The sequence below is a fragment of the Chelonia mydas genome, chromosome 1 (assembly GCF_015237465.2).
Source record: "Chelonia mydas isolate rCheMyd1 chromosome 1, rCheMyd1.pri.v2, whole genome shotgun sequence".
Classification (NCBI taxonomy): Eukaryota; Metazoa; Chordata; order Testudines; family Cheloniidae; genus Chelonia; species Chelonia mydas.
This window is the reverse complement of record NC_057849.1, coordinates 235,523,984-235,550,376: the sequence shown is the minus strand read 5'-3', so window position 1 is coordinate 235,550,376 and position 26,393 is coordinate 235,523,984. Positions and strand designations below refer to the sequence as shown.

The following is a 26,393-nucleotide window of genomic DNA, read 5'->3' as shown; positions in this document are numbered from 1 at the left end:
CTCTGCAACTGCCCAGCCCGGCTGCACAGAGGATTGCACCTGCAGTGCCGTGCGGTGAGGCTGCGGGGGAGGGGCCGGGGACTAGCCTCCTGGGCCAGGAGCTCAGGGGCTGGGCAGGAGGGTCCCCCGAGCTGTAGTTTGCCTATCTCTGCCCTACTGTCATGCTCCTTTTGTACTTCCTGGTTTCAGTCATTACTCAATTTGCAAGTCCTAAATACTTTACAGCAAAGAATATTTCAAAATACTTCCAATATGGCTGAAACTAGGAAGCATCTTATAAGCAAGCTTGAGCTCATGATATTTCCAGCCCATTTTCTAGAACATAGAAGTTCTGAAATAGTCTGATAAACATCTGGATTTTGCATCTAGTTCTGTGCCACACTCAGAACCTTGTTTTGAGGTTCACTCACCACTGTTTATGCTAATACTTAACGAAAATATCCAGGCAAAGGAAAACAACAACATATCAGAACGTGTATAGGTTTCCTGAACTGGATGTTATCAAAAGTGCCACCAGCTCTACAAGAAGTGCTAAGACACAGTTCCATAGGTGAGAATAACTAAAAATAGACCAGAATGAGCAACTTGATCCAGCATTGCAAGGCAACAACAAAAAGGAACCAGAATTTAACACATTGTCCAAAGCGGTTAGCAACCAGGCCAACCACCATTATATATTAAATAGAAAACCCTGCTTTATTGCACTATATAGAAGCTGAACAGTTGAAGTCAAATACCAATTTTGCATTTTTGGGGCTGTTTCTTTAACAATCCTATATATTTTATAGTAGATATATTATGATATAAAAAGTAATAGGTCAAGTTACATATTTGACCAGAAAACAGGAAGAAGAAGTACTAGATGGATGTGTAATGTGGCTGAGATTTTTTTTTTAAACTATGGAACCCTAATGTTGCAATAAAGAATATGCTTCTATTTCATTTCCTAGGGTTGTCTTTTTAATTGGCTGTCTATAACTAATTTAGCATACACACTTAGGCTTTGATGCCCACACCTCACTGAGGTAAACGGGTGTGGCCAGAATGCAGTCTCATGCAGGACCTTATTTCTGTAATCATTCATTGAAAACGTACATAATATGGTAGAATTTTGGATCCAAAATTTTCAGGAAACTTTAAATTATGGGATCTGCAATTTTATGAACACCCCAAACTCTCCTGACCTCAATATCAAAGCAATTTTGTATTGGCAGTTTTTTTCTGTGTGTTTCAATCATCGTCATGCAAATTGTTCTGAACAGCATTCCCTGATCCTGCCTAACTACCTGGTCAAGTCAGTCAGAAAGAATGCATAGTGATGCAAGACCTACAAGAAATCAGGACCTGATACAAAGTCCAATGAAATCAGTTGGAATCTCTCCATTGAGTTCAGTGGACTGAGTTCAGTAGTTGAGTCTATCCAACGATAGCTAGTTTGAGGGACAAGCCAGATGAGCTGATATTGATAAAAAATGTATTTATTAACTTACTAAGAATCCAGACTGCTTGGAACCACCAAATTGTGCACAAGAAATTATAGATAATTGTGTGATTTTACTGTTACCCTGTTCACCAGCCCTCCCTTGAATCATCTCTCCTATTGTTATATCTTGTGTCAGGTTTCAAAATACATTATGAAGTCTTTGGGGGTAAGGACAATGTCTTCGTATGTGTTTGAACCTCAACCCAAACAGAGCCTTTTGGCACAACTGCAGTTCAAATAATAGTTCAAATTTTTTCTTCCCTCTACCTCCATTCTCTTCTTCCTTGAACTATAGCCATGTGAAGTTTCCCATTTTGACCCTATTCTAGTAAGTGAGGGGGTTTTTTGTTTTGTTTTTATAATGGAAGGATATTTTTTCCCCACACTCTCATGACTCAAAATTATCTGAAGGAATTTTTTTTTAAATTACACCTTTAGTCAAGGACTGAACATAAAATATTTCAATCCAAAAAGTGACTTTCAGAAAGTTAAGAACATATGAAATCAGGGGGTTATTATGGAAGTTGTTTAGCAACCACTGTAACTGAGGTTGTTATTAGTAAGTGACAGTAAGCCAGAGTATCCAGAATAATGCAATCACTATATATCACAGTAGTTACACCAGGAACGTATTTGGTCTAATCAACCTACATTTATATAGCATCTTTCATCCCAAAGGATTCCCAAAGCACTTCACAAACTACAGCCAAAGTTTTCTACTTAACTGGTGACTTTGGGTGCCAAGCCTGAGACACCTTAAATGAACCTGATTTTCAGAAAGTGTTAACACCAACTCTCTGAAAGTCAGGCCTCTTTAAGGTATCTCAGATTAGAGACTCAAAAATTAAATCATCCAGAATTACTAGTTACTTTAGAAAAATCAGGCCAGAAGGGCCTGATCCTGCAAGTGCACCACCCACAGAAATGCCATTAAAGTCAAAAGGACGTCTGTTCAGAGTGCCTGCCAGATCAACCCTGCATGGATGAATCACTATTTTGAAGGGGTTAAATATGGCAGCTACTTAGCAGTGCATAACAGCTCTATACCACACAAAGAAAAGAATCCATTATCCAATGAAGTAAGTAGAATGCAATTGCCAGCATCAGGGTTAATAGCTATACTCTGGTAAAAAGTGCAGAAAGAGCTTTCAGGACGTGGTCAGGATCTTGGTTTTAGTCTCATCCACACTATGGCACCTTTTGAATCATTGGCGTCACTTCCTGGAACATCTCAGTTTTCCTTTGAGATCACCCATGAGAGAGAATGAATTATCTTGATCCTATTTATCACACAAGATCCCAGTCTCAGGTGATATAGCCAGGAACATGTCTTCACAAGATGCAATATAAACAGACCTTCCCTCTCGTGTCTACAGAGAATGGGTTAAAGTTCTAACGTCAGTTCTTGGGGAGACATTTGAATTAATGCTTAATTTCAAGCTAAACTTTCAACGTTCCCACTTGATATGATTCCGTTAACAGTCAAATATTTTCATTCTAAGTCATTTACAATTAAAATTCAAATAGTTTCAGGTATCGTTAGATATTTATGAGAAAAGGAATCCAAAATTAAATATTTTTGTTTTGTCAACAACTCAACTTACAATGCGGCTCTCATTTCCTTTTAATTGTAAGTGAACAATAATATTAATAATACTCAAGACAGATAAAACAGCAATACCATCATTATTCATTTTAATGTTATTATTACACAAAAAGTAAAACAAAAAAAACAACCCCAAACTCTCAATCTCCACTGCCCTCCCCCCCAACTCCTCAAGATATTCTTTCTAATCCCATAAAAGCATCTGTCTTTGATTTCAAGTGGAGTACCTGCTGTGCGGGATGCAATGCAAATCCAATTTGTGTGTAACAAAACCAAATGGGTTGAAATGAACTCTGCATTTTAAAGATGTTTTTGTTTAATCATTGCCATCACTCCTCTTTAATGAATGCATAATCAAGTTAAACTTCAAGCAAAAAAATGGAAACGCTCAGCTCAAGAAAAGAAAAAAATCTTTACAATATCCACTACTGATGATAGTTGTAAGACTTCTCTGTTGGCAGGATTGGAATAGAAAGAACTTCAAATGCATATTATTGTAAGCTGTTTGAAAACACACAATATCAGAAGCAACTCCTATGGGGAAGGAGTGTGGCCTAGTTACTAGAACAGCGGAGCAGGAGCCAGGAGACATGGTTATACTCCTAATTCTGCCACTGGGTCACTTAGGCCCAAATTTTCAAAAGTGACCTCTAATTAGGGATTAGATTACCTCAGGGATTTGATTTGATTTTCTAAGGGGAAAATACTGAGAGTGCTCATGGCTTCCTTGCAATCTACAGTATCTCTTTCCCTAGAGGTGTGCTCGTAACTCATTCATTCCATAACTTTGGAAACCAGCTAATTCTTAGGTGGATATCACTCAAACTATCCAATTTTCAGAGTTTTCCGTAGGCCACTGAAGGGCAGGGAGATACACTAGAGAGGAGGGAAAGTTTCTGGTCATTGGGGGAATGGGGCTCTTAAAAAAAGAAAGATCCAACCTGCCTGACAGGTTATGCTCTCCCATTCCCTCAGACACCACAGTTCCTCTCATTGTTGGTCCTAGTTTGCCCAGCTTTGGCTCCCAACTCCTCCCTCAGTCTAGGACCAGCAGTAACAAAGCAGGACATGTTTGAAGGTGGGACGGGGCAGCAGCTGCGCAGTATGAGAAAGCAGCAGGAGAATCTCTGGCAGCTGTGGGGAGAGATGCTTCAGGGCTTGGAGAGTGACTAGACTAGGGCTTAGGAGCTGTGAGAGGAGAGGAAGAGGGAGGAAACGGGGGGAAATTGGGTGGGAGTGACCAGGACCAATTCTGGATTTTGTGGGGCTGTATCTGAAGTAACACCTCTGAGGACTAGTCTTGTTCCCGCCTCACCTGTGACCATGCACTTCTCCCCACTGCCTTCTGCAAAATCGATGCCAGCTCCCAGCTGCAGTCCCTGCACAGGCTGAGATGACCCTCTGTGCTAGAAGTTCTCCAACATCTGAAGACTCACAGCCCAAGAAGCCAAGACTGGAGCCAAAGATTATCCTTCCTCTCAAAAGGAAGCAGGAAAGTCCAATTTGGGAATTTGGTCTCTCCTGCTGACATTGGACTCGAAGGAGGAATTGCTCAGAGGACGACGGTGGAGGTAGCGCGGGCCCGACAATCAACTGACACAGTGTTACTGACAGGGTAAAAGTCAGAAGCCAATGGCACAGGGCTTTTTTGGCTCACATTCCCATGCTGTGGAACTCCCTAACAGGGTACAAGATTTGCTGATTCTTGCCATGTTCGGTACACAATGCATTTTAGTCTTTTCACAGAAGGCCTCCCCCCATATAGTGGGGTATGCAAAGAGCTTAGCAGCAGCACTGATATAGAAGATGATAATTAAAACAAGGAAAGACTGGAGGACTTTGGTACTTCATTGGCCAGAACTCACAGCAACTCATCTTGTAACAGCCTCTCGATACCCCGGTGGTGGGTAGTTTTATATAAATGCCCTCTCTGCCTCATATGGAAGGCAGGAAGATCTCGTGGGCCTCTCCTATCGAAGCTGTCACAAACTCATGTCGATAAAATTTTTATACCCCACTGTCGTCTCTCTCCACCTCTCTTATTACATATATAGTATTTCAAAGAAATGATATTTCTTGTGAAAAATCTTTGTAATGTGATTTTCATGGTCCTCATTACCGTAGTATTGAGCACTTCACAATCTTTAATATAATTGTCCCCACAACAATCCTGAGAGGTAGGGAAGTGCTATTATCCCCTTTCTACTGAGGAAAAATGGGGAACCGAGGCAGAGAGAGACTCGGTGATTTGCCCAAGGTCATGGAGGAAGTCTGTGGCAGAGCCAGAACTTGAATGCTGGTCTCCTGACGCTGAGGCTAGTGCCCTAACCATGGGAATTCCCCTTTCTCTCTAGTCTGTCAGCTCAACCGCTCTGGAAATTGAAGCAGTCTAGATAAGAAACAAAAGCCATACAAGCTTCCCCCACATATTGCTCCAGCCAAGCGTCACCACCCTGACAAGGGAAAACCAGCTCTAAAGGTGAGAGGACAGATGTACTTTCAGCTTCAAGCCTGGAAAAAAAAAAAATCACAAGTCCAGTCCTAAAAATAATGAAAATGGCTTAAAAATCATGATATTAAAAAAATGAGCAGGGGTCTTTTTGTTTGTCTCCTTGTTTCTGAGCATTTAAGTTGCATTCCCTTTCTTGTTTTCAAGCTGTTGTCCGCAACCATAAGGGCTAAATATGTACTTTTTTCCTTGAAAAAAAAAAAGGAAAAAAAAAAAAAGAAGAAGCTGAGATTCTCATTGCAAATCTTGTAGTTTTAGAGTGCATAAACATGGTAAGAGTTGGCAATGCTGCGACAGGGCAATCATCAATTTTTTCTCTGCTGAGACTGCTAATGAGTGAGTCAATTAGTGCCAATTTTTAAGGTCGTTTTTGTGAAGTATACATTAGACACTGACTCATTCCCCATAAGCCATCCAATAGCCAGCCAGAAGTAACATGCATACCAAATGCTCCTATATTTTACATTTAACAAAATAGGTATAGTTTTTCCCCACTCCCCCCCCGGGGTGCACCTCATGGATTTAGACTGCAATTAAAAGATGTCCCCTTTTCTTCTGCAAATGACCCAGTTTATTGGTTTCAAACGCTGGTAGGTATGAAACAAAATAACTTACAACACGCACACACTTCCACAAAGAAAGAAATCAACCCCCAAAGCAATTTCTGTCAGCCACTTTATAGCAGAATCATCTGTGGTGAAAACAAGTCAAACGCATTCTTAGGAAGATAAAAACACTTGGAAACCCTAAGCTTGCGAAGGATTCAGCTGCAATTAATTAATGCTCCAATACGTCTGTTAGTCTACAAGGTGCCACAGGACTCTTTGCCACTTTTACAGATCCAGACTAACATGGCCACCCCTCTGATAATTAACCCATGTGACCACTGGATGTCCCCACTGTTCCTCAAATGCAGCCGAGGCATCACTTAACTGGCAGTGACAGAAAGAAGCGGTAGGACAAAGAGTAGTGAGAGCATGCCACTGCATTGGGTTGTGTTGGAAACATTGCTTTGGTCACCCCCTCCAGATAGAAGAGACCTGAAAACTACAATCACTGAAAAGATGCTCTTCTATACCAAATCCTTATTTTTCTAGCCCTTATCCAGTGCTCAGAGTTTGGGAATTCCTGTAACATTACAGTGCAGTCTGGGTAACAGAGTATGTGAAAGAGTTGGGAAAGCAAGTGCTCCCACGAATGTTTGGGTTGGAGAGAAGAACACAGTGGGGGCAAAATGGGACATATTATAATGATGCATAGGGGAAGGGAAGATGGGAACACAGGGTATTCCTGTGATGTTGCAGGGGATCTCTGAGGTAAGGAATGCCAGGGGAGATCAGCACACAGGGAAACGATTGTATTGGTGCAGTTCTGACCTCAGGGACAAAATGATGGGGGGAGGGCTGTGTGGTAAGGATAAAAATTATTATTACAACGCAAAGATAATAGGAGTTTTCATATCATTTCTGGAAAAAAAGACTCACAGGACAGTGTTAAAATAAACCCTCACACTGTGGGGATGTAGGGATCTGAGGTTTTGGTTTATGTTGCCATATGACAAAAAAAAAAAAAAAAGACCAAGGATTGTTTTGTCAAAAGTGAAGAAAGTTAGTACTTTATCTATGGTTATAAGAAGAGCTGAGAGAACAACATGAGTGTGTTTGGAGGAGAGGGGGCAGAATTTCCCACTAATGGTCATTCAGAAGCAAATTTCAATTCAATTATGTTCCCTTGTGTACATTGTCATGCTCTGTTAGCACCAGCATATCAGATTTTTTCAAAGTAGGGACCATATCTTAATAACAGGATTGGCTACCTTCTCTCTCACTCAGTATCATGGAGACTACCTCCCAACTGCTAGGGGTTGAATTATATCCTTGTGGCAACTGCAGCAATTGCTCACACAAAAAAGTATTTTTAACGTCCAAAGTAGCACTAAATGCTTAGTTACTTCTGTTGACTTTTGCTCTTCATTTGTCTACACTATTGCTTAAGTCAGAGGCAGGCAAACTTTTTGGCCTGAGGGCCACATCGGGTTTCCAAAATTGTATGGAGGGCCAGTTAGGGGAGGCTGTGTCTCCCCAAACAGCCAGGCGTGGCCTGGCCCCCACCTCCTATCTGACCAGCCCCCGCTTCTCGCCCCCTGATGGCTCCCCCGGGACTCCTGCCCCATCCAACCCCCTCTGTCCCCTCCCGGGACTCCTTCCCCATCCACCACCCCCTGACTGCCCCCTGCTGCCCCATCCAACTCCCCTTCTCATTCCTGACTTGCCCCCCGGGACCCCTGCCCCATCCAACCACCCTTTCTCCCTGTCCCCTGACCACCCCCAGAACCCCTGCCTCTGGCTGCCCCCCGCTGCCCCATCCAGCCCCCAACCAACCCCACTGTTCCCCGCCCTACCCCCATCCACAACCCCGCCCCCTGACAACCCCCCCCCCAACTCCCCTGCCCTCTATCCAACCCCCCACCCCCGCTCCCTGCCCCCTTACTGTGCTGCCTGGAGCACCGGTGGCTGGTGGCACTACAGCCGCGCCGCCCAGAGCACCGGGTCAGGCCTCAGCTCTGCAACTGCGCTGCCCGGCCGCACAGAGCATTGCGCCGGCGGCGTGGCATGCTGAGGCTGCGGGGGAGGGCAGACAGCGGGGGAGGGGTCTAGCCTCCCAGGCCTGGAGCTTAGGGGCTGGGCAGGAGGGTCCAGCGGGCCGGATGTGGCCCGCCGGCCGTAGTTTGCCCACCTCTGGCTTAAGTCGATGTAAGATACATTGCTCAGGGGTATGAAAAGGCCACCCCCCTGAGCAACGTAAGTTCCATCAACTTAAAGCGGTGTCTCCTGCCGACATAGCTTCTGCCTCCCATTGAGGTGGAATAATTATGCTGATAGGAGAGAGCTCTCTCCTGTCAGCATAACATGTGTTCACCAGAGGTGTTACAGCAGCCGATGTAGCACAGTAATGTAGACTTGCCCTTAGTCTCCTGCTTGTATCTGAAAACAAAGAGGAAAGAGAGAAAGAGCCACTACTGAGAGTACGTCTATACTGCAATCAAAAGTGTGACTGCAGCTTGGGCAGGCGTACCCTTGGTAGCTTTACTCTAGCTAAAAATAGCAGTGAAGATGTGGTGGCACGAACCCCAGTGCAGGTTAGCAACACGCATACGTAGCTAGGAGGGCTTGTGCAGTCCTCACAGAAGCCACTGCCTCCACAGCATCATTGCTATTCTTACCAGCATTGTATTCGTATCAGCTAGATTAAAGCTACCATAGGTATGCCTACCTGAGCAGAGCTCACACCTTTGATTGCAGCAGCATAGATGGACCTTAAGGGGACGCGGACACTGTGAGCTGGAGGCGAGAGTCCAGCTCAAGGAGGCATGTTTACTTTAGAGCTGACTGAGCTAGCACTCTAAAAAATAGAGTGTAGTCACAGTGGCATAAGCCTTGGGAGGGGGCTAGTGAGATGCCCAGCATCTCGGACAGGCACCTACTGGGGGCAACTAGCCTCTCCTGCTATACTCTGTTTTTAGTGCGCTAGCTCAGAACTTGGATACGTCTTTTCTAGATGGAAATTATACTCTCTGCTCGAAGTGTGGACATACCCTAAGTGACGAAGGCCTTGGCTACACTAGTTTAAGTTGATGTCAGTTACCCAACTTAAGTCGATGTAAAGTACGTCGACTTAAGGCAGTGTCTACACCACGCTATGTCGGCAGGAGATGCTCGCCTATTGACATAGCTACCGTCTCTTGTTGAGGTGGAGTAATGAAGTTGATGGGAGAGTGCTTTCATCAACTTATCGTGTCTTCACCAGACCAGCTAAATCAATGCCGCTGCATCGATAGCAGCGGCGCCAATTTAGCCCGAAGTGCAGACAAGCCCCAACAGCGAATCCTGGCCCCACTGAAGTCAATGGGAGTTTTGCCATTGCCTTCAGTGAGGTCAGGAATTCCCTTCAGGTATCAGAGAGCCAGAGTGTGAAAACCTGTAGTAGCACAAATACAAGCGAGGATGGATTTGAAGCTTGATTAGCGATGGAAAACAAACATCTAATTGAGCATTTGATTGTTATGGTCTAAATTTGCAATTTGTGCTATTACCAATCAGGGAACAGAAACATGACTTATGGATGGTAACTGACACAGTACAAGTGTCATATTTCAGACAGTCAGACTGAGTTGTTCAGAGAAAGGTGGGGGTTTTTTTTTGGAGGGGGGCAAATAAACATGAATAAATTGGAATGGTGAATTAATTTGACAATTTCATGGCTTGCACTTGAATAAATTATTTGCTCTGAATTAATGGCCAGTGACTTTTCTAATTTGTACTATTTTGTTTGAAGAGACACCTGTAAATAAACCAGAAGCCCTGGAAAGAGCATTTTGTTGCTTAACCTGTGACTCTGTAAATTTCCTGATCAGAATCTGGTCTTGCTACACACACTTAGTGTAAGGAATACTACAGCTAGAGAGCTATTAGCCAAGGCAACGGTTAGTACTTTTTAGGGTGACTGCTTGTATTTAGTATTCTCTTTTCAGGTACATTGTCCAACAGAGAAAATTCACGTGTATATTTGAGCATTCCAGAAAAACAGTTACTATCATGACTCTTCATCCAAAGATCCCAGATTGCTTAAAAATGTCAGAGATGCTTTATGACAGCTGTTCCAATTCTGAGCAGTTTCTTTATGTTTTTTGGCTCCAAAGGACAATAAGTAACAAATCTAATCCCAGGCCCTGACTACTTTCCCAATTTTAAAAATGTGTACAGTGCATTCACATTATAGACTCCATGTTATGAAGCTAATTTGCTCACTCTTACTGTAACTCTGGAAGGGTCTTCTGGGTGTTGAGTACCCTCTTGTGGGCCTCTACACACTCTCAGCTCCCTCTGAAATCAATTGAGATCACTCAGCACCTTGCAGGATCAGTCCCATACAGTCTATTACCAGATACTGTGTTGGAACAATCACCTGACCAGACTCATGGGCCCAGCTCAGGAGCAAAAACAATTGACCACCTGAGCTAGATGCTTCTGGGGCTCAGTAGTTTCAAGCGATCTCTGAAATTCAGGGCAGGTCTACACTTAAAATGCTACATCAGCACAGCTGCACGGATGCAGCTGTGCCACTTTAGCGCTTTAATGAAGACAGTTAAGCTGACGGGAGAGAGCTCTCTGGTCAGCGTGGTTCAGTCCCCTGTGTGAGAGGCAGTACCCATGTCTACAGGAGAAGCTCTCCTGCTGACATAGCACTGTAGGCCTGAGACCTGATCAACCCCCCTACCCCCATATTAAGGCAGCCTTGGGTGAAACTTGGCGAATTTACCACTAAAATTGAAAAAACAATGTTCTGCTGCTGATAAAGCACCCCCACCTCAGGAATGTCCCTAACGAGTGTTATAACCACCAAGGTTGTAAAGTGGAGACATCCAGGCCCTGGGAAATTAGGGAGGATACAGAAAGAGACTCAACAAATGGTAAAATAAGCTCAGACCAGCATTTTTATGCTGACCATCTGCATAAACGGAAGGTCACAACAAAGTTACAATTTGGGAATGAAAGATAAAATGTAAAGAACTTGGGCAGGAAGGAGGACACACAGGTGCCAGTGTGTAACAGGTTAACATTTTTGTTATGTAGGAGTATGGGATAATGTGATAGGTTTAGTAAATTTGAAGGAGGGAGCTAGTTTTACCTATATAATGTAAATGAAAAACAATGCTCTTTGGGAACCATTTCTGGATTGCAGTTCAACATCAAGCTGCTGGAACTCTGACCCCTCTGCATGACCATGATGTGCAGAGGCATCGCCCGGAACCCCCAGATGAGTGGATCCTGACTGGCCATAGGGTGAAATTTGTCTATATATTGGAGTGGTGAGCATAAGAAATTTGCTTGGTATATTTATTCTGTGTGTGGTGCTAATAAATAGATGATTAAAGCACAACCTTGTAAGGCTCTTTCACTGGGAAAAGGTTCTGCAGACCCCTGAGCCCGTGAGAAAGGACAGGTACTTAAATTGACCATGTGTCTTCCTGAGTCCCGTGGATAAGGATAGGAGCCTTACATCCTGAGCCTTCGGAAGGGAAAGGGTGGGGGTGCCTAAATTGATTGGGTCTCGTCTTGAGCCCTCGGTAGGGTATAGACAGGGTGCCCTAAATTGCACGGGCAACAGTGCTGGTAAAACTACATCTCTACATCGCTCAGCTACATTGATTATCCACACCCCTGAGTGACATAGTTATACCAAATTAATTCTGTAGTGTAGACCTGTCCTCAGTTTCCCTCTCTGGCACTGAACTCAAAGGAGGAAGAAGTTTACGTGTTATTTTTATAGTTGCAATACTGACTAGGATGAACATGTCACCCATAACCTAATTTCCCACTTTCCAGTATCTTGGAACCTAACCCTGATCAGTCTAATGGGATCAATTCTTGGCCCTGTTCACAGGATGAGCTCTTGGCCCTGTGCTAGTTAACATTTTTATCGATGACCTGGAAGAAAACAAAGTTATTACCACTAAAGTTTGCAGAGAACACAAAAATTGGGGAAGTGGTAAATAATGAAAGACAGGTCACTGATACAGAGCAATCTGGATTGCTTGGTAAATTGGACACAATATGCATTTTAATACAGCCAGTCTTAAAATTATATATCTAGGAACAAAGAACGTAGGCCATACTTGCAGGATGGGGGACTTTATAAAAAACTTGGCAACCATGGTGGATAATAAACTGAACATGAGCTCCCAGTGCAGCTCTGTGGACAAAAGAACCAACACAATCTTGCATGAATAAACAGGGGGAATAGCGAGCAGGGGTACAGAGGTTATATTGCCTCTGTATTTGGCACTGGTGTGACCACTACTGGAATAGTGTGTTCAGGTCTGCTCTCAACAGTTCAAGAAGGATATTGATAAACTGGAGATGGTTCAGAGAAGAGCTACAAGAATGATGAAAGAATTTGATAATCTGCCTTATAGTGCTAGAGCTCCCTGAATCTGTTTACCTTAATAAGGAAAAGGCTAAATGGTGACTTGATCACAGTCTAAAAGTACCTACCTGGGGAACAAAATTTGATAATAAAGGTCTCATCAGTCTAGCAGACAAAGGTCAAACAAGATTCGATGTCTGGAAGCCAGACAAATTCAGACTGGAAATAAGGAGCAAATTTTTAACAGTAAAGGTAAACAATTTATTAAGGGTTGTGGTGGATTCTTCACCATGGGCAATTTTAAAATCAAGATTGGATGTTTTTCTGAAAGACATGCTATAGTTCAAACAGGCTTTAATTCAGGGAAGTCCTTTGGCCTATGTTATACAGGAGGTCAAGTTAGATGATCACAGCGATCCCTTCTGGCCTTATAATCTATTTCTAGGATATTATATCTCTTCCCTTTAGAGATGAGATTGAGCCCGAATGTTAAGATTCAAAGGCTAACTTCCCCGAAGTTCAGGCATGCTCCTATGCAGAGTTTTGGTTCAGTTTACCTCTAGCATTTTCACTAATGTAGCTCCCTGTGAACCAAACACGGTTGCATCAGGATGATGTCTATAGACTGTGCCAAAAGTCTATGCAGTTCCATCTGATTCGGTGGAGGAAAGCTGGTCCTGGGGCTGAAGCAAGGAATTGGAAGACAAGGGGTCTGGTTTCTGCCACCAGCTCGGACACAAAATAGCCTGGGTAATTAACTTAAATCTCCACTGCTGTAAAATGGTGATAATACCAACTGACCTCACAGGAGTGCTACCAGGTTAAGTCTACCAATATTTCTAAAGCACAAGAGAAACTCACATGAAAAGTGCTTTGAAGGGATACATAAAAACAACAGACTTCTCTCCCATCCTCCACAGAAATGACCCTTCCTCTCAGTTGTTGGAACAAAGAAGAACGAAGTCTAAAGGAGTCTACTGAGCACAAACTTCCTAGGCCAAGTCACCCGTGCTCTAATTTTATTCAATTTATCCCTGATCTAATGTCAATTAACTCAATTAAATTAGACCAGGAGAGAATCTGGCCCAGAGATCAATGTTTAGCTCTGAATCCTCTGGGCAGGGTAGTTTTGACTAGATCTAAGTAATCAATAACAAAGTCATCTACAAAATCAACATGTCTTCCAGACAGAAACTGCACTGATAAAGACATTTATACATGATAAACTGACGTAATGCTACATGATGAGATTCATGCTGCAGGAAATATTCTCACAAATTTAGTTTGATTTTTATAAACAGATTGCTTCTTGGGTTGTTATTATTAGCGTGAGCTGGACAGCTTGAATTAGAGGATAATTTATTCCCTGTGCATTTCTAATTACGGCAAAGAGGTTCACTCACTGACACACTTGTCCATCTTGTTCTTTCCTGTCTTTCAGGCATGGCTGATTGAAGTTAAATAGACAGACCAGCGCAAATTGCACAAGCAACACAACTCTGTCAAAAAGGGACTGAAGTGTTACCATTAATTATTCTGGACCATGTGCTCATTTACCACAGATCTAACATGAGAAATATTCTCAGAGGTGTCAAGCAGCCTTACTTACGTATGTGCAGGGGTAGCACTGACTACACATTTGAGTGACTGGTGTTATGTGACCTGCCAGAGAGACACTCTTCCCCCCGCCCCCTGCAGCTTGGGGATTTAATGTGCAATTTGTGTTTCAGTGTTCAATAAATAATTTAAATTGGGCCACTGTCTCTAAGTATTTGTAAAGGATCCACATGCTTCATTCATTACCAGTGTTCTGTGAATACCTCAGAAAGGTATTCACAAACGTTTGACTAAACCATGAATTTGCTTTGCTGATTATTTGGGACCCTTATATCACTCTCCATGAATGTTCCAGGATGCGCAAATGTTTGTGGAAAGGGCATGTGTCACGCATGCTAGTGAGTATATGAATGTACTCAAGTATGCATGTTGCTAGCTTGAAAGCTCTTTGTGATTTTGGAAGCCATTCAAAAACTGGAGAGCAGAAAGGATACTGTTACAGGTTGGGTTAAAGCTCCTCAAAGCTGGCGGGGTAATCACCACCTTTTATTTAACATAGCTGTAAGAAACCATTAAGTCCGTTTATGGAAGCTGAAACAGGAACCTCCAGTCAGAAACAGATCCATGTGGGCAGAGGTGTTTCACTGGGTATTGTTTTACTAGAAAGGTGTGCGTGACAGAAAAAAATGTAAGAGAGTCAAAGAGAAACACCAGAGAATCAGAGACAGCACCAGCAGAAAGTCATGGACACAGCTAGAACTAGCACTGGGAACATGCCCTGAAGGGGGGGGAAAAAAAACAGAGGGAAAGCTTTTGGTTTAAGTGCTGGCTGGAAAGGGGCTTGGAGCTGTGTCCCATCTGATTCCTGCAGTGTCCAGGGAAACCGGATTTTAAGTGCATTCTTTGTAAACAACAGGATTGCAAGGAAATACCTGACTCCATCATCATTTTCTCCCCTCCTAACAGAAAACCTGCAGAACTCCAAATTTTGGCTAACTGCACAGGTCAGAAAGGAATAGCAATATCATGTGACTTAGCTGACCAATCACACACTATGAATAGTATGTATTCAAAGTAATAATGGCAGAGAATGGTTTACATAAACCATTAATCAAATGACAGGTTTCAGAGTAGCAGCCGTGTTAGTCTGTATTCGCAAAAAGAAAAGGAGTACTTGTGGCACCTTAGAGACTAACCAATTTATTTGAGCATAAGCTTTCGTGAGCTACAGCTTACTTCATCGGATGCAACAATCAAATCATGAACAAATATGCAAAGGTTAAAAGGTAATTCACAGATAGAAAAAATGTGCTGAATTCACTATAAATACTTCAGCCAGCGTTATTATCTGTAGAACCCTCTTCCTATTATATATTTCAGATATGAGACATTCATCCATTACATGTTCACACTCTCCCACTAATAGATCTTAACCCTAATAGATGCAATTCAGACTGTCAGATAACTTGACTGTCCTGTTCCAAAGGATAGAACCCAGGAGCTGTTTTCGAGCCAGGAGGAAGGTAGCCAGTCACGGCAGCCGGTGCTTGGGGAAGGACAAACACCAGAAAAGGTTCCCGGTAAGTGGCTTTTATTTTGGGAAGGAAGTTGTTCGGTGCAGGCTTTTGGGGTAGGGAGGGTTAGGGCTGCATGCATGCCTAGATGCAGAATAGGGCGTTGATGTGCTCTCTCACATCATGGTACTCGGCCTCAGTGATCTTTTCAAAGGTCTCATCCAGAACTTGGGCAATGCGCCTATGCAGGTTTTTCGGGTGAGCCACTGTGTTCCTTGTCCCAAGTCAGGCTAACTTGTCCACACCACTGTGCTGTGAGGGATGGGAGGACCATTGCTGCACACAGGCAAGCTGCATACGGGCGAGAGCGGAATCCGCATTGCAGTAAAAGACCCTCCCTTGCTTCCCAGGTCACCCTCAGCAGCGAGATATCTTCCAGGATGAACTCCTGTGGAAAATGTGGGGACAGTGTTTGGTATAGGGGCCCACTGCTGCTGTTGGCTCTCCCCAAGGCACAGAAACCCAGAGGACAGTGCAGTCGTGAAACAGTCATGTTTCAGAGTAGCAGCCGTGTTAGTCTGTATTCGCAAAAAGAAAAGGAGTACTAGTGGCACCTTAGAGACTAACCAATTTATTTGAGCATAAGCTTTCGTAGCTCATGAAGGCTTATGCTCAAATAAATTGGTTAGTCTCTAAGGTGCCACAAGTACTCCTTTTCTTTTTGCGAATCAGTCATGCTTGACCCTGAGCTTACTCACCATTTTGGGGCTCCTGTGGGTTATGTGTGCTCGCTTTGGGATGGGCAAATTATGCTCTTGTGTAGACTGTGCTTGCCCTTAAGTACAAGGGAATCATTGCTCTGACTGGTGTGAACAATGCTGCCTCTGTTAAGTGTTGCATTTGCCTTTACAGATGCAACCTTGAGATCTCAGCCATCCGTGTTATCACTGGCTGAAAGACTCCAAAGAATCAGAAAGAGGCCATGTAGAAGCAAGGAAGACACATTGCATGAAGTAATGCAGCATTCAAGTAATGAAAATCGAAAAGTGCAGGAGTGGCGGGACAGTGAAAGGAGGATCCGCCAGCAGAATGAGGAGCACCGGCACAAAAGCATGGTGTTCCGGCAGCAAAGCACGGATCGGCTGATAAGCGTACTGGAGCACCAAGCGGACTCGATCCAGGCGCTCGTAGCCATGCAGGTGGAACACTACCATGCTCGACCCCACCTGCAGCCCTTGTCCCAAAACTCTTTCCCTTGTGCCCCCATGTCACCTCCAATCCACTTTCCCCAACATCCGGGTTCTTACTGCCACCAACTGCCTCCAACACCTGTAACTTCACCACCCACCCCTGAAAACTACGACCCTTACCCTCTGCACTCAACCCCCATCACCATGCAGTACAGCCATCTTGAAGTGCAGCAGTCATTGCACAGCACTCCAGACAGGAAGGCTGAGTATGATAACAGGAAATATGCAAATCTGTGATCGTACCGTTCCCCACCCCACCCCCTTGCCCTTTCTGTTTCCCAAGCAGTTTCTTTTCAATAAATGGATTTTTTGGCTTTGAAAACATTCTTTATTATTGCATAAAGAAAAAGATACCTTAGCCCAGGAAAGAAACAGGCACTGCAAGTCAGTGTAGCAGTTCCTACTAACATTGGAACCACTGCACTTCACTCCCGTGCAGGGCACCAGACATTACTGGTGGCTTTCAGCCTCAAATTGCTCCCCCAAGGCATCCCTAATCCTTGCAGCCCCGCGCTGGGCCCCTCTAATAGCCCTGCTCTCTGGATGTTCAAATTCAGCCTCCAGGTGTTGAACCTCCGAGTTCCATGCCTGTGTGAATCGTTCACCCTTCCCTTGACAAATGTTATGGAGGGTACAGCATGCGGATATAACTGCGGGGATGCTGTCATCAGCCAGGTCCAGCTTCCCATACAGAGAGCACCAGCGGCCCTTTAAACGGCCAAAAGCACGCTCCACAATCATTCTGCACCGGCTCAGCCTGTTGTTGAACCGCTCCTTGCTGCTGTCCAGGCTCCCTGTGTAGGGTTTCATGAGCCACGGCATTAAAGAGTAAGCAGGGTCTCCAAGGATCACAATGGGCATTTCAACTTCCCCTACGGTGATCTTCTGGTCTGGAAAAAAAGTTCCGGCTTGCAACTTCCTGAACAGGCCAGTGTTCCGAAAGATGTGTGTATCATGCACCTTTCCGGGTCAGCTTGCGTTAATGTCAATGAAACACCCATGGTGATCCACAAATGCGTGGAGAACCATTGAGAAATACTCCTTCTGATTAACGTACTCGGAGATTAGGTGGGCTGGTGCCAGAATTGGAATATGTGTGCCATCTATCACCCCTCCGCAGTTAGGGAAACCCATTTTTGCAAAGCCATCCACAATGTCATGCACGTTACCTGGAGTCACGGTTCTTCTGAGCAGGATGTGATTAATGGCCCTGCAAACTTGCATCAACACGTTTCCAACGGTCCACTTCCCCACTCCAGACTGGTTAGAATCATAGAATATCAGGGTTGGAAGGGACCTCAGGAGGTCATCTAGTCCAACCCCCTGCTCAAAGCAGGACCAATCCCCAACTAAATCATCCCAGCCAGGGCTTTGTCAAGCCTGACCTTAAAAATATCTAAGGAAGGAGATTCCACCACCTCCCTAGGTAACGCATTCCAGTGTTTCACCACCCTCCTAGTGAAGAAGTTTTTCCTAATATCCAACCTAAACCTCCCCCACTGCAACTTGAGACCTTTACTCCTTGTTCTGTCATCTGCCACCACTGAGAACAGTCTAGATCCATCCTCTTTGGAACCCCCTTTCAGGTAGTTGAAAGCAGCTATCAAATCCCACCTCATTCTTCTCTTCTGCAGACTAAACAATCCCAGTTCCCTTAGCCTCTCCTCATAAGTCATGTGTTCCAGTCTCCTAATCATTTTTGTTGCCCTCCGCTGGATTCTCTACAATTTGTCCACATCCTTCTTTTAGTGTGGGGCCCAAAACTGGACACAGTACTCCAGATGAGGCCTCACCAATGTTGAATAGAGGGGAATGATCACGTCCCTCGATCTACTGGCAATGCCCCTACATATACATCCCAAAATGCCATTGGCCTTCTTGGCAACAAGGGTACACTGTTGGCTCATATCCAGCTTCTCGTCCACTGTAACCCCTAGGTCCTTTTCTGCAGAACTGCTGCCGAGCCATTCGGTCCCTAGTCTGTAGCGGTGCATGGGATTCTTCCGTCCTAAGTGCAGGACTCTGCACTTGTCCTTGTTGAACCTCATCAGATTTCTTTTGGCCGAATCCTCTAATTTGTCTAGGTCCCTCTGTATCCTATCCCTACCCTCCAGCGTATCTACCTCTCCTCCCAGTTTAGTGTCATCTGCCAAACTTGCTGAGGGTGCAATCCACACCATCCTCCAGATCATTTATGAAGATATTGAACAAAACCGGCCCGAGGACCGACCCTTGGGCACTCCACTTGATACTGGCTGCCAACTAGACATGGAGCCATTGATCACTACCGATCAGTAACTGTCTGGAGTTCACAGCTTCCAGATTGCAATAGCCACCCACTTCTCCACCTCAAGGCGGCTCTCAATCTCGTGTCCTTGCACCGCAGGGTGAGGGCGAGCTCCTCACACAGTCCCATGAAAGTGGCTTTTCTCATCCGAAAGTTCTGCAGCCACTGCTCCTCATCCCAGACCTGCATGACGATGTGATCCCACCACTCAGTGCTTGTTTCCTGAGCTCAAAAGTGGCGTTCCACGGTGGTGAGCATGTCCGTGAATGCCACAAGCAAACTCCTGTCATATGAGTTACTCGAATCGATATCATCATCGGAGCCCTCACTGTCACTTTGGATCATAAGGAGTAACTCGACTGCCAAACATGACGTGCTGGCGAGACTCGTCAGCATACTTCTCAGCAGTTCAGGCTCCATTCCCACAGACTGAAAGGGAAGACAGAGCGCGCAGTACAAAAAATGTTGAAAGATGGCTCCAAATGTGGACAGAAGCACAGAGATTGCTGGGATGCGAAGCGATACATCACAGGGCGTTGGGACAGGGCCCAGAATGCCCTGCATCTCCCGCCCCCTTCGCACAAGCCACAGCACCAGAATGGGAAGACGTGCTCTCTGGGATAGCTGCCCATAATGCACCATTCCCAGTGCTGCTGCAGGTGCTGCAGATGTGGCCACGCCAGTGCGCTTGTTCCTGTCAGTGTGGACAGACTGCAGCGCTTTCCCTACTGCGCTCTCCGAAGGCGGGTTTAACTCAAAGTGCTCTACATCTGCAAGTGTAGCCATGCCCTCAGTTACAGAGATAAGTGTTGGATGTGCTGCTGTAAAATGCTACAATGCCTGAAAAATGCCAAAATACAAAACAGCAAATTTTTCTACAATGAAACAATATTTTTAACAAGGTACCACTTTCTCAGCAAAGTCATTTGAAAGGAGAGGGAGGGGAATAAATTGTGATTTCCCTTTTGTGGAAACTACCTTTTCCTTTTGCAATATCTACATAATCTGCACCTTTGGGATTTCTTCAGTGAAGGTTCCCATTGAAGTCTTCTTATTCCGTTGTATTCTGTGTTCCCATTTCCAGGACACAAGCACCATTTGCTATTATTCAGCGTCTTACACGTCTCCACCATTGGGGATGTGTTTTGCATCATGCATCAAATACTTCAAAACAAATGATTCAAGGACAGTAGGAAAGAGCTCCACATACTGATACAGTGAATTTTGGAATCACCAGAATTTTTTGATTTCAATTGAACAAGCGAGTTTAAAAAACAGAATTTTTGCCCTGGTCTGTTCAAATTTTCAGTTTATGTACAATCTAGTGTTTTGCTTTGTAAATGAATTTGTGATTCAGTTTGCTTCCTCCTCTTTTCAACCACACTAAGGCAAACCGCCTTCTTTTTTGGAGGTTAGTTATTACTTTAGCCACATTATTTCCAGAAGGCCAATTTCACTGCAATAAGTGACATAAACCTACCTTCTCATCCACCCCAATAGCTAGGCTGAAAGAGACTACAATGCATTTTTTACATAAACTCTTCTGCAGTCCTCTTGTCGCTACCTCACTGCTGGTACTGCTAATGCAATGCTGGTGACCTAATATCAGCAAGAGAAGTGTATTGCCAAACACATGAAGGCACCCCATAGGAATTTGTTTTTAAAAGGTGTCATATAGACCCCAAACTAGAACTAACCAAAGGATAACAATTCCATTTCATGGCAACTTTTAAGATTTTGAGATTTGTTTTCATTCTGCATTGGAACAAAACCAAAACCTTTAAAATGTTTTCACAAAAAAAACAGAGTTTCTCTTCTGAGAGAGGCCTTTGTGTGTTTATCTGAGTCTGGGATGCAGGTAACCCAGGTTCAAATCTCAGCTCTGCCTGATTCAGGGGAGAGCTTTTCCTCCTAGATCATGACAAATTAGAAAGAACAGGCACTTAAAACAGGATCTCCCACATCCCAAACCAGTACCCCAACTCCCAGGCTACAGTATCTGTCTCTTGCTCTCTCTCTAAAACCTTCATAAAAAAAAGTTAAGTGGAAACCAGTACTTTTCTGTGAAACAACAAAGGAAATGCAGTCGATCTAATTTAGCTAGATTTCAGTGAGGCGTTTGATACATGGGGAATTGCCACATGGGGAATTATTAGTTAAACTGGAAAAGATGGGGATCAATATGAAAATTGAAAGGTGGATAAGGAATTGGTTAAAAGGGAGACTACAGCGGGTCATACTGAAAGGTGAACTGTCAGGCTGGAGGGAGGTTACCAGTGGAGTTCCTCAGGGATCGGTTTTGGGACCAATCTTATTTAATCTTTTTATTACTGACCTCAGCACAAAAAGTGGGAGTGTGCTAATAAAGTCTGCGGATGATACAAAGCTGGGAGTTATTGCCAATTTACAGAAGGACCGGGATATTCCACAGGAGGATCTGGATGACCTTGTAAACTGGAGTAATAGTAATAGGATGAAATTTAATAGTGAGAAGTGTAAGGTCATGCATTTAGGGATTAATAACAAGAACTTTAGTTATAAGCTGGGGACGCATCAATTAGAAGTAACGGAGGAGGAGAAGGACCTTGGAATATTGGTTGATCACAGAATGACTATGAGCCGCCAATGTGATATGGCCGTGAAAAACAGCGAATGTGGTTTTGGGATGCATCAGGCGAGGTATTTCCAGTAGAGATAAGGAGGTTTTTGTACCGTTATACAAGGCACTGGTGAGACCTCATCTGGAATACTGTGTGCGGTTCTGGTCTCCCATGTTTAAGAAGGATGAATTCAAACTGGAACAGTTACAGAGAAGGGCTACTAGGATGATCCGTGGAATGGAAAACCTGTCTTATGAAAGGAGCCTCAAGGAGCTTGGCTTGTTTAGCCTCACCAAAAGAAGGTTGAGGGGAGATATGATTGCTCTCTATAAATATATCAGAGGGATAAATATCAGAGAGGGAGAGGAATTATTTAAGCTCAGTACCAATGTGGACACAAGAACAAATGGATATAAACTGGCCATCGGGAAGTTTAGACTTGAAATTAGATGAAGGTTTCTAACCATCAGAGGAGTGAAGTTCTGGAATAGCCTTCCAAGGGAAGCAGTGGGGTCAAAAGACCTATCTGTCTTCAAGATTAAACTTGATAAGTTTATGGAGGAGATGGTATGATGGGATAACATGATTTTGCCAATTAATTGATCTTAAACTATTCATGGTAAATAGGCCCAATGGCCTGCAATGGGATGTTAGATGGGGTGGGATCTGAGTTACTACAGAAAATTCTTTCTTGAGTATCTGGCTGGTGAATCTTGCCCACATGCTCAGGGTTCAGCTGATCGCCATATTTGGGGTCAGGAAGGAATTTTCCTCCAGGGCAGATTGGAAGAGGCCCTGGAGGTTTTTCACCTTCCTCTGTAGCATGGGGCACAGGTCACTTTCTGGAGGATTCTCTGCACCTTGAAGTCTTTAAACCATGATTTGAGGACTTCAATAGCTCAGACATAGGTGAGAGGTTTATCACAGGAGTGGGTGGGTGAGATTCTGTGGCCTGCATTGTGCAGGAGGTCAGACTAGATGATCATAATGGTCCCTTCTGACCTTAATATCTGTGAATCTATATTTCAAATTTCAGCAAAAAGTTCTACCCAAAACCTTCAACTTTGGAAGAGTTTAGATCCAGCTCCAGCAATCACTAGTTACTTTGTTATTTAATATATTGCAACATGTTTTAATCTCAACAGGACATAAATAAAAGCCACCAGGCCACATGGTTTTTAAAAAGAAAGACCTTTTTGTGCAACCTATATGTGGATGTATAACATGATAGTTATGGTGCTCCAATACAGTGCTCCCACCCCACACTATAGCATGGAGCAGCCTGCAATCTCAGTAGGCCTAGAAATCTCAGGATCTTCCCCGCCAAAAAAAGCTTAATTAGTTGAATGTTTTTTAGTTTAACTACCATATATTGGTAAAGCTGAGAGAATTGTGTACAGTAAAAATGTGCAGGTCGTCTTTAAGGCTTTACCATGTGCCAGTACAAACATATTGTGTAAATCGTGCAATAGAAATAGAAAACTTCTTTGAATCAAGGAAAGCTATATTTACAGAAGCAGTCATAGGTGGAATCGGATTTTTAAAATCAAAAGGATTAAAGGATTAAAGGGGCTGGGCAAATGGAATAGTCATTCCAAATCAAAAGTTGATACAGACAGGAGAGTAGAAGAGAAGTGATAATTTCCATTCGATTAATGACAAAGAGGCCTGGTGAGGTGTCTTACATTGGTTTTAAAGTGGACTTACATTAGTGACAAAAGAGAAACCATGCTCATGGAAACATTCCCCCAGAAAGTGCCTCTTGTGAAGCAAGAATGTAAGGCAAACTTACAGTGAATGTTGTAGTTTCTAGAAAGTTGATGCTTCTGGCTTTCCAGACATTGAAGATAAAGGAAATACAAACAAGTTTAAAACACATACAGTTCTCTTCTAAGCATGCAAGCAAAGCTTTCTTCTAAATAGCCTCTCCTCTAGAGCCTAGAAGCCGAACAAGACCCATTTTCTGGTCAGATAGTTCACATCCCTCATTCATGAGGATTTCAAGCTCCAGTAGTAGGTGCAATTAAAACAAAATCACCCCATTAAAGAACCAGAGAACTTTGCTTGTCTTTGTGCCACTTATTATTGTGAGCGTACAGCAGACAAAGAGCAGGTGTTCCACAAAGGCAAAGTATTGTCACCTGAAGACATTAAGTTTCTTTGTAAAGATCATTGGAGAGAGCTCCCAAGACACCCAGGAACATTATTCTTCATTTTACAGATTGGGAAAGTGAGTCAAACAGATTAAGTGACTTACCCAAGGACACACATGAAATCTGTGACAGAGTCAGGGCAGAGGACCCACATCTTCTGAGTCTAGTGCTGAGCCTTAACAACTCTATCTTTCCTCTGCAAAGTTGCAGACTTCAGCAAACAAAGCATTCCTTTCAGCTAATTGGTATTATGTGGAAACTGAACTGGTCTTATTTACAAAACTACAGATTTGTGTCAAGCAAAGCCAATTACACTTAATGTTTAAACTATCGCAGGTGCTCAATGACATTGTTGCTAGGCATTGAAAGTGAAATTGCTCTTTTAATGCATCTTGTTCCAATTGGGAGCATGTGTTCTATCATCAATGCAAAGTTAACAGATGGATATCTTAATCCTCACCAGTGATCTCTCTCCACCCTCCGTTACCTGAAATGTTGTCCCACACATTTTGTCTTAACTGTGGTGCCCAGGAAACTGTTCGGAACAGAACCGGTCTCTTTTGTGTGTTTTGCACCATATACAGTTAACCTTTTAGATGAACACTTGATAACCAGCAACATCCATGAATATTAAAATGGAATTTAGGTATATTACTTACTGTGTACACAGCAGCTATTTGAGTAGCCAGGCTCTGGGTTGCTAGACACCATACCCCTTAAATCAAGACTTCTGGAATGATGCATCCCCTTAAGTGCACAACCTCTGCTAGGTGGTTGTTCATTCACAACGTGCTTCAGACTGGAACTCTTGTATTGAAGGATTAGAGTATGTATTCCTGGATTTACTTCTCACAGTACAGTACAAATATCAAATAAGATAACAAGCATAGGCAATTGGGGCCTTAACATTTGTTTTTTCCTACCAAAACTATCATAGATTAATAATATCCTGGGCAAGGAGAGGCTTTGTTGACATTCCAGAGCTTCTCTTTACGTTACTCTACACACTCATTCACCTCTCTTGCCCCTACATTGCCCCCTTGGCCTTTGTAACTAACCGGCCCAGCTCCATGAAGAGTACTTGGCTTCTTCCAAAGAGGAGACTGAATCAACAGAATCATTTACACTGATCCCAGTGCATGCTGGGATAAAACATTGGAAGAGCGCTGTGCAATTACACATGCAGTGGAGACCCTGATCAATAACTCTTGGTGATTTAGAGTCTCAGTATTCTGGTTTAATCAGCTCCCAGCCACCTAGGAGCTTGTCTACTAGTTTGTCAGGTATCATGCTCAGCATGGTATAAATACTGTTACGGGTGGGTTAAACCTTGCTGAAGCTGGTGGGTGTCTTTTACTCAGGGTAAGTGTAAAAAGCAATTGAGCTCCTTTATGGAACAAAATAGCTGAAACAGGAGCCACCAGCCAAAACACAGCACAGGCACATGACAAGGCTTGAGTAGAAACTGAACCATGTGGCCCATGGGGTTTCTATGGACTGATATAGACAATGCAGGGGTTAGGGCACTGACTGGTGGGGCTGTGTGTCTGTGAGATATAGGCAGTGAGAAGCACCAGAGAAGGTGAAAGAGAAGCAGCAGAAAGCCAAAAACAACCACAGAAGAATTGCTAGTGTGATCCCGAGGGCAAAAAAAAGCTGGAAAGAGCTTTTGGGCTAAGTGCTGCTTGGCTGGAAAGAGGCTTGGAGTTGTGAACTTCTGTGAGCAAAGAACTTGTGTCCTGTTTGATCCCTGCTGCATTCGGGGAAACAGGACTTGAGGTATATTCATGATAAGTAACAGGACTGAATCATAGAAACATCTGATTCCATCCTCCTAATGTAAAGAATCCACTAGAACACAAATGTTTATCACCACTTGAGCTAAGAAGGGGTAAAAAATACCTTACACCTATCCTACCTCTCCATCAGGTGCATGGCCTCTGCCTTAAAGTCCTTCCTCTGGAGGGCGGGAACCTCTATTTTTTGGTAGTTTACTTCTTTAGCCCTCTAGCCAAAAGCAAATCTACTACTGCTGCCTACCCAATCCTAGAAGCAGGGTCCTCTTCAGCCCAGGTTCAGGATGCAAGTGAGATTCTGCTGCGTGGAAAGGCACCTCCCAAAGCCCACACTCCTCCTTTCACATCCCCCCCTCAATGAGGTCGAGCTGCTTGCTCCTCCCTTCATGACTGAAAGCCTTCAATCTGTGGCAGCATTTCTTTCCTTTGCAGGGAGTTAGTTAACTCTTTCTTCCCCTTCTGAGGGGAAGGGTATAAGGTACATCCACCATCACAGCAGATAGTTTGATATTTGTAGTTGGAACGCATTCTATACTGCCACCAGGTGTCAGATTTTTCCTTCTGATGTGAACTGTTCTCATAAAGTTTGAAGCCCATCAGTATGGGTATATAAGAGACTGTAGATATATACGTACACAGCCATTGTGTTCATCAGAGGGAACTGATCCCAGGTCTCCAGCCCTTGAGCAAAAGGGAGATCACCTTAACCTA

At 43.8% G+C, this 26,393-nt stretch overlaps 1 long non-coding RNA gene across 1 annotated transcript in view; it reads right to left on the bottom strand.

Moving 5' to 3' along the window:
- LOC122464418 overlaps positions 1–24,116 on the bottom strand; it is a 55,371-nt gene extending 31,255 nt beyond the window's left edge. Inside the window, exons 1-2 of the long non-coding RNA XR_006288412.1 lie at positions 23,991–24,116; positions 23,526–23,563 (exon numbers count right to left, since the gene is read on the bottom strand). This is a non-coding gene — a long non-coding RNA (uncharacterized LOC122464418). The remainder of the gene's footprint in view (positions 1–23,525; positions 23,564–23,990) is intronic.
- Between the last annotated feature and the right edge of the window lie 2,277 nt (positions 24,117–26,393).